This window comes from Xiphophorus hellerii, chromosome 11, assembly GCF_003331165.1.
Source record: "Xiphophorus hellerii strain 12219 chromosome 11, Xiphophorus_hellerii-4.1, whole genome shotgun sequence".
Lineage (NCBI taxonomy): Eukaryota > Metazoa > Chordata > Actinopteri > Cyprinodontiformes > Poeciliidae > Xiphophorus > Xiphophorus hellerii.
In genome coordinates, this window is record NC_045682.1 from 23907297 (window position 1) to 23914788 (window position 7492).

The 7492-nt window shown below is 40.2% G+C and overlaps 1 long non-coding RNA gene across 1 annotated transcript; it reads right to left on the reverse strand.

The window, feature by feature from the left end:
- Window positions 1–555: 555 nt before the first annotated feature.
- On the reverse strand, window positions 556–4755 carry LOC116728683 (uncharacterized). Its single transcript, XR_004341016.1, has 2 exons — window positions 4558–4755; window positions 556–1620 (listed from the first exon to the last, which is right to left on the reverse strand). It is a non-coding gene; the product is annotated as an uncharacterized LOC116728683 (long non-coding RNA).
- Window positions 4756–7492: the final 2737 nt, after the last annotated feature.

A 7492-nucleotide genomic window follows, 5' to 3' on the forward strand; every position in this document is an offset into this window, starting at 1 on the left:
GCTTTATAAATTTATTTTTAAGATGTTTAATAGAATAAATTACATCTCAGAACACTGACATAATCTGCCCGCCAGAGGGCAGGCTAACTCTGGATATTGCAGCGTTTGAGTGCTTGGATCTATTTTATTTCTGAGTATATGTGTTTGTTGCATGCTGATGCCAAGTATATATGTTTCTGTGTGTGCATTTCTATACGTATGTGTTATTCCACCGGTGTAGCAGCCAGAATGTGCTTGAATCTGCCTGCAGATATCAGAGCTGATGCCCAAAGGGGATTCCTGGCTTTGCTGCTCTCAAGTAGAGCCGCTCTGGTCTGGTAAACAGAGAGCAGAACAGGTGCTGGAGCCAGCTGACTCATCTGTGCAGCACATACTGGTTGCATTCATCACTGTACTGTAATGAATAAACAACATGCTATACATAATAAAGAAAAAGTAAAAAAGGAGCAAAGTGTGTGCACATGTGTCCTAAATGACTGAAGGTACAAAGAAATGCTCTGGATTTTGGATAATAATGAAAAAGTGAAGATTAATTTTGTAGGTGAAAATTCTGTGAAACATAAAAACTTTTTTGTTGTTATTATCCCTGCTGGTTTAAATGTAGGCCTGACTTTGGATTTTATCTTAATCTTCAATAATCAATACGTAGCGCATCCAAAGGCTCATTTCATCAAAGCTGGACCATCTAAAGTCAAATTCCTTTTAATGAAACTTGACATGAGAAAATTAATTCATGCTTGACTGCACAACTACATAGGATTAGTATAATGTTCTACAAAATAAAACTATTGATAAACTGATTAATAAAATAAACTTAAACCCTTTCCAATTGTTTCCTCTTAAATAATTGATTCCATCTGTTGGAGCATATGATAGAAATTCAAACTATTTATTATTAATAATTCCTGATTGTGTATGTATTTAGATAGATAGATAGATAGATAGATAGATAGATAGACAGACAGACAGACAGACAGATAGATGACATTGCTATTTAAAAAGAATTTTCAATGTTTTTCTTTAACAAACACATAAAACTTATTGACCTCAAATTTTCTGTTCCTGATGACATCTGCCCCTAACGACCATGGCTGTAGACTGTTACCATGGTGCTGTTGCTAGAGTAACAATCTAAAGCCACGGTCACCATGGAGACAGCCAGGTTGAGGTGGAGCTGGAGTTGGCATGGTAACTGGAAACTGCAACGTCTCATTGGTTTTAGTGTGAACGTTACGCACTTGCAGGGTGTAGGACTCCCCCAATGCAAGCCCACACAGGTTTCCTCTCTTAGCAGGAGGGAAAAAACAGACACAGCGGGAGAGAAGGAAAGAGAGAGAGAGAGAGAAAAAGAGAGACGGAGCGAGATCACTGACTCACACGTTGACACTCTGCTATCAGGTCGGCCATTTTAAAAGCACTGCGCACTGTCATTGGGCTGTTTTCCACATCTACACTCCCCTCGCAGAGGTGTCTGATGAATCGCCAGGCTTCAGTAGCCATGACTGTAGACTGTTACTGTACTGTGACACTGTATAAGCAGTAAGCAGTCTAAAGCCAAGGTGCTGATGCGCTGGCAGGATGAGGAAAAGAAGGGAGCAAAGTCCTCTTCCATGTGGAAATCTGCAGCAACAAGCAGAGAGAGAGAGAAAAAAGAAAGATTTACTATCGGTAAAATAAAACTACTTACCAAGAAAGGAGGCAGTTGAAATCTAATCAGACAGGGAGGGAAGTAGCGGATAAAAAAATAAAAATATAATACTTTTTTTTGGAATCTTCTGTTTGCTTATGGCTTAAGCACCAGTTGGAACATTATTATTTAAATGCAGTAAGTTAATTTAGAGTTTAGCAAGTTCATTTTTAAGTTATGAAATAGTTTACAGGGATTGCTACAAAGTTATTCACTTAATGCAAGAGGGCGGGTTTCCTGTTTAGATGAATGCATCTGAATGTAACTGTATCTATATGACTGAGCTGATATGATGTGTATTTTTGTAGATTAATATTTCTATATAAAATTATATCAATTCAAAACTGTGTTGTAAAATTCCTTGAGTTGAGATTTGTTGTGAATTGGCAGTATTTAACTAGTATTGAATTCAGTTCAATTACATTTTGATATTCCTAAATGTTTTTCTGTCACAGCTAGATGTTTGAGAATATAATTAATTATGAAAGTGAAGAGACCAAATTGCAATTTCAGCCCTGAAGCATCACCCACCCCCAGTTTTCCTGTCCCTGACCCAGTTAGTGCTTAAATGTGTCCATGTGATGGAGATATTCTGAGAAACAGGAGAGAAGCATTCAATAACGACTGAACTGGGTTTGACCATCCTGGTCTCATGAAGCATAGGAGCAGCTCCTGCCAAACCTGTTAACAGTTTTTAGCTAGCTAGGTAGAAAACCTTTGAATTAATTAATTAACACATTGAAAAGGCCAGAAAAGAATGAAAACTATAAAATGTTGTTTAGGTATTGCTCACATCTTTCTAAACATGGAAATAATGGAAACAAAGTGAGGAAAACGTATTTTTTCTAGACTGCATTCCCTTTTTTATCCATCCTTCCCAATTTTCTTCCCCCCTTTCTCACATCATTCTTTTTCATTTTTCTTTCCTCCCTTCCTTTTGTGTCATCCTTTCATTCTGTCTTCTATAATATATCTCCATTTTTCTTTTTCACCTTTTTATCCACTTTCTTTCTTCCAGACTTCCATCATTGCCTTCTTCCTCCAGTTTTTTGCAGGCTGTGTGTTCATGTTTAACTTAACTTGAATAATCTCCATAACTACATTGAAAACTACACTCAATTTTAGAAAAGTATAATTTTTCTCCCCATCCATTCTGCTTCAAAAATAATTTTGAAAACCACCACCAGTCAGATGGTTAAGTTAAACTCAAACTCACTCATCAGGCCTATTGTTTTATCCATTTCCTGCAAATTATCTACAGACTCTTCAAAGGTTCACAGTTGTTTTCGTTTCAGCACCAAAGCCTGGACAGCGACAAAGCTGAGCGTCACATCGGTGCTGTCCAAGGTGCTGAATTAGCTGCCCCAGCAACTGAAAGGGGGTAAATTTTAGTCCTGTTTGCCCCCACTGCTACAGCTATGCTGTGACCTTTAACCTGAGATTACAATTAGTCTGAAGGCACTTTCACCTCATCGCATATGTAACCTCACATCTGTCACAACCACGTCTAATTCCCTAATAGACGGTGCTGATGTGACGACTGCCGTCACGTGGTCGAAAGCCCCCGAGGGGTTCGCGCGTCGCGTGTGACGACACCTCACCGGCGCACCAATCGGCTCTCGCTTCATTCTGCCGCGTCTTATCAGAGCGCGTGGGCAGTGACTAGGTCTAGCTCGGTTTCCATGGCACTGGGGAGAAACCGCGAGGAGATGCGCGTGCTTACATGAGGAAGGGCGCGAATGCTGGACTCCGAGTGCGTTGTTGGGCATCACCGGTCGTAAATCTACACGTCACCGGTTCGGTTCGCTCTAGAAATGGCATGATAAATGTTAAAAACGCTGTTTATTCCTCAATATTGAACAACACGTGCCCTAGTTCTTTTGTTATAATTTAATTTAAAAATGTTACGAAACAGTTTTATGATTTTTCTTTCTCAACACTTTACTACCGCCACGACCAAAGTCAGAGCTACTGTATGCATTAACAAAGACTTGTGAATGAACAAGGGGGTTTCATTGACTCGTACCACCCACTCCCACCCTCGTGCTGTAAATGCACTGCCAGCCGCGCGCACATCTCCCAGAAGATCACACTGCGGTGCGCGCGTGCGTGCGTGAGCGAGCGGGCGAGCGAGCACAATGCCTTTAAAAGGGTTATAGTAGGTGACTGCGTATCATCTGCAAAGTGCGCAAGAATGACGCAGGAATGACTTCACCAGTTGACGACGTCACAAAATTAGATCTCAGAGAAAAAAAGATGAAGGAAACGCCGACCGGAAATGCACAAGGGGGGGTTGGGGGAGAGAGTTGAGGAGAAAAGGGGATGAGAGAGAGAGAGAGAGAGAGCAGTTTAGCGCGCCACCGGAAGAAAGGGATGGAAATAATGTCATCACTATCACCGGAAACCTCCCGGTGCCTCAAGAGATTTTAAAGGAGTCGCTCATCCGCCCAACCCACCAACCCACCCCACTCACTTTCTGAGCACATCTCTGTACACTACACTGTGACATTTCCACATCTTTCCATCCCGATAAAGCTAAAGTAGTAATTAGACACATCAATTAACCAGCTTCCAGGTACCACCCAACTATATATATATATATATATATATAGTTGGGTGGTTTAAAGAAATAAAAGAGACAGCATACATTTTTTGCCCCTGGTTTCCATCAGAGATAATCTACTTCAGGTGTGGGAGAGAAAATGACTCACACTGCACCAACTTCCAACCAGCGGCTCTCCACGAGAAAACTAGTTCAAGCATCTTTTACTCTAAAAAAGGAAAATCCTTAAACGCTTCATTTTTAGATGTATTAATTACACTAAGTTTTACGTACATTTTCCTCCCGAGTAAATAGGACTTCAACTTACCTCAGTTAAAGTTTCCTGACTGGCCGCGCTTTGCATAGAAACATCTCTCCCTCTCTGGTCTCTTCATCCCCGCCAAACTGCCGTCCGTCTTCTCCAAAGTCGCTCTCCCAATACAGACCGGGCTCTCCCATCAAACCGTAGGCTTTTTATAGAGATCCCGTAGTATCTAGTAGAGGGGGGGGGTGGGGGCGTAGGAGGGAGGAGGAGCGGAGGGAGGTGGAAGAGGAGGGAGGGAGGCTCATTCAAAGATTCACCTACACATGTACGTGCGTATCCCACGTCACTGAAACGGAGTGCAGCTATTTATAAAGCGGAGGAAAAGTATAGCTCGAATCACTGTGCAGGACTTAAAAAAGGATATTTAAAATAGTATGTTTTGTTGCGTTCTAGAGGGTGAAATTTTACACAATAAAGTTTTGTTGTTGTATTTTAAGGAAGGAGTATGAAATCCATCCCTGTCTGAAGGCAGGTCAGGTATAACATCAAACCCAATCAGCTGATCAGAATAAGATCCCAGAAGCACTTGCAGCTTGTGAGTGTGTAGGTTTTGCAAAAGCTTGTAAAATATACATTTGCAATCTTGCGTTTCGGGGTTAAAACATCAGATTTAGGGGAAAACGATCATCCCTCTTCTCAATTATCATTTGCGGGACGATGAGTGTGAAAGATGTCAGCTGACACCTGTAGTCGGATTAAAACGTGGCCAGCAGTTTGAGCGATTAGTGGATCGTGATGTTCAGACGAGGTGATGCATCACTGCAGCTGCCTGCATTAAAACGGCAGAAATATTGAATGCAGCGCACGTTTTTCCCTCTCTTTTTTTTGCACCGTATTGTGATTTTAAAGCTAAAACGCTACCAAATAGATCAAAGAACGATCGCATCTTAGTACGGAACCAAAAAAAAGAGGTTTAAAAAGAGTCGTGCGTAACTGCGCCCCAGAACAAGGTTGTATTCAAGTCACATATTTGGGGGAGATTTTTAGGGAGATCCTCGTGCGTAAAAGAAGTGTGTCAGACTTACGTAGGCGGGCGGATCTAGAGGCTCCTATAATTTACACGCACTTTGGATACAAATCTCAGGAGGACATAAAAGAAATGTTTCGTGGAGTTGAGAGAAAGAAAGAGAAAAAAGGAATCACGTCACGCAAGTAGTTGAGAGAAAAGTTAAGAGCCACACACGCCTCCAACCTGGAGCAGGTGTAGGTGATAACCTGTCCCCGTCCGGCGCCACTCACCTCCACCTCCGCCGCCGCAGCCGCACGCCTCCTTTAAAATAAAAGATTTATTAGCTTAAATTGGTTAGGAATTTTAAATTAAGAGGTTCTGAAGTGATCTTTTAGTTGTAAACTTCAGTTCAGGACAAAATTATGCAATTTTAAAATAATCAATTTGTCTACAGAAAACTTTGTATTCACTAAGCGCTGCCTTATAAAGTTTTGATAAATCTTTAACTGCTCATCAGGCGCAACCAAGGACAGGCCTGGAAATGTGCAAGTTGTGCACACACTACGAAAACCTTTCATAACTTTAAAATTATATAAAAGTATTCATGCTGCTTGAACTTAAACACATTTTGTCGCATTGCAGCCAAATATGTCAACGTATTTTTACTGGGATTTTCTGTTATAGCACATACAATGAATCCTTTCTAAATGGAATATGGACAGGTTTGTCAGTGAGAGCTTCACTCAGAAAGCATCCAACAGGCTCATGACGCTGGAGGAGCTGCAGAGAGCCACAGCTCAGGTGGAAGATTATGTTGGCAGTACAGCTCCTAGTTGCGCAATTATGTGTTTCAGAATGAAGGTCAATAGGAAACCCATTGTTTCTACTACAATATTCATTAAAAGTTTACAACAAAGACTGTAGGAGATAAGCACATCCCAAAGAAGGTGTTGTGACGTAATGTAACCTAATTTATGCTTTGAAGCAAAATAAAAAAAACTCTACTGAAGAAAAAAATATATATTACTGCACATCACCCTGAATCCACCATCATCATAGTGACACATGATGGTATCAGGGTCATGCTGAGGGATGTTATCTTTAAGAAAGTCACAGCCAAAGTCTAAACCTGAATCCTACTGAGAATTGGCGGCAAGATTCGAAAAATTATATTTGTCCAATTTTTCTTCATGTTGTGCAAAGTCAGTAGGAAGAATTAAACCTTAAAACATAATTTTAATGACTGATTTGAGAAGGAGACCATCATATTCAATTTAGGTAATCTTTGGCTCATTAGTTAACTGTTAGCTGAAAAACATAAATGTGGAATACCAGCACTGTGACTTTGATGAATATTCAGTCTATTGTCCACACAGTTAGCTTTGTATCTTTTACAAGATACAAAAATCACCAAAGATTCAAATACTACTTATTTGAGCCCAAACCTTCATCCAGTTAGAGACATTTATGTTTCTAAAGGCAAATAATTCACAGCTTCCTATGTAAGTGATTAACATTTAATCTTCTGTGTTTTCCAATGCTTTGAAATAAATGTCGTGTTTCCTGCATGAAGAAGTTATCCTGCTCTTGAGCTACAAGATGAAGATCAGTTTACCTGATTTTCTGTCCGAGTCATTCTTGTGTCAGATGTTTCCTTTCCTAGCCGCTTCTGTTATATTCAATATGAGAACCATCTATCTCCCCCTTTTTCAGTTTCACAAATATAGTAAAAGTGTTAACAATCACAAAAAGAAGATTTTAAAGAACATGTAATAAGTGTAATACATTTCAGTTCAGATCAAATTAGTTCACTTACTGTGGTTTTTATGCTTGACTCATTCCAATGAATCTACAAGGCAAAAAAAATCATAAAGCTTTGTGTGTCTTGTTCATATCCCAGTTTCTTCATTTTTGTGTTGAGTAGCCAATTTATGTCCCGTCACGGCTGCATGCATCTCTGCTGACTGGTCTCACCTGGTCCTTGTCTTC